The sequence below is a fragment of the Geospiza fortis genome, unplaced genomic scaffold (genome assembly GCF_000277835.1).
Source record: "Geospiza fortis unplaced genomic scaffold, GeoFor_1.0 scaffold173, whole genome shotgun sequence".
NCBI classification, from domain to species: domain Eukaryota; kingdom Metazoa; phylum Chordata; class Aves; order Passeriformes; family Thraupidae; genus Geospiza; species Geospiza fortis.
Genome location: NW_005054334.1, coordinates 656,156 through 657,856, shown reverse-complemented (window position 1 = coordinate 657,856; position 1,701 = coordinate 656,156).

Here is a 1,701-nt window from a genome sequence, read left to right as displayed (position 1 = left end):
AAACCAGGCTACGCAGGCAGCAAGACTTCATACTCAAATCCATGTGCAGCATGTGCCTTGAGGGTATTTGAGTACCAGAAGATTGCTTGAAGTGCTTTGGACAGGGGAGCTGTAATCTACCCCAAACTCAATCCCTCTAAACAGCAACGAAAAACAGGCATTTTTCTTCAAATGTAAAATGCAGTGGAAGGACTAGCTGCCTTCTAAAACACTGAAAACACTGTTCAAGTACACCAACCAGCAATACATCACACACATACGTACTCAAGGACTCTATTAGCTAATTATCATATTACACAGTCATTGAAGAACCAGGGCAATAGCACTGAAGACATGAACTTCCTCCTGCTAGAATCAAAGTTCACATTTGTCTATCATTCACTAGCTCAGCGAATACAACCAAAAACTGTTCAGCATTTCAACTGCAGGGCGCATTAGAGACCTAGGAAGTATTCTTAAAACATGTGATTTCCTTAACACTTAAGACTTGTGCCAGTTGTCCACATTCTTTTAAAACTTAAGTAGCTGCTCATGTTTCACCCACAAAATTAAGATCTCTGAGCTTCTTCAGTAAGTCAAAATGTTATTAAAAAAATTTATCCCTTCAAAACAAAAGCAATTTAAAAGTCTCTTATAAAATAAATGTACATCATGAATCTCAGATAAGGAAAGCATTTAACAGTTATTCATAAGTTATTTTTGTCAGTGAAAATGAAATAACCATCAAGTTAAAGTTTACAAAAAGCATCTTTAGTATTTCTATCTCTTGAAAACAAGAATATTGTAAGGAACACCTCTCAAAATCTGGAAAAAAAAATAGAAATTGATAATCTCCAAAGGTAAGCTACCTGGTTGGTAAAGTATAAGCTAGGATACAAATTATTAAATCTGAAAGGAACAATCATTCAAGTTAACACAATTAAAACCTGAAGTTTCTAAACTTTGTCATTCTTCTATGACACAGTGTTAAGATAAGTTTCATTGTGCTTGTTCCATAATTAGGCAAGTTCTCAGCACTGTAGTCTGGGCAGACTAAGTTCACTAGCATTTCAAGTTCCTGACATTGGAGGGACAGATGATACAAAAACTTTACTGCATTATCAACCATTTTACAAGGGTAACAATTTTCAGATTCCTAGTGATGTTTTAACTAATCTCACATGACAAGCATGCACAGCAGTCCTATTAACCTCTGCCTTATGGCACACATTTAGCATGCAAGTGTCAGTTACAGATCCACAGTAAAGTTCATTTTTATATCGGGTAGGAGAAATACAACTGGCTTGACGGTGCAGGAACAAATCTGCACTTGCCCGAAAGGGACACTGCACACCGAGCCAGCCAGAGTTCAAGAAGCATTCAGACAACGCTGTCAGGCACACAGTGGGTTTCTTGGGGTTGTTCTAAGCAGGGATTGGACTTCAGGATACTCGTGGGTCACTTCTAACTCAGGGTATTTTGTGATACCCTTCTGTGCAGGAACGCTACTCTGAAAAAGTACTTCTGAGCTAAGCGAGCAGCTTCAGAGTTTCTCCAGGACGGAGGCGCCCTGGGGTTCCCGGCTGCCCAGAGTTCCTGAGATGGTGCAAACCCTCCAGGCTGCTCCACACAGGGTTTTCCGCCCGGCAATCCCGCTCTGAGCTCCAGCGCTCGGGCACTGAACCGCCTCCCTCGGGAGCGAGAAGAAGCGGGCCCCTCACC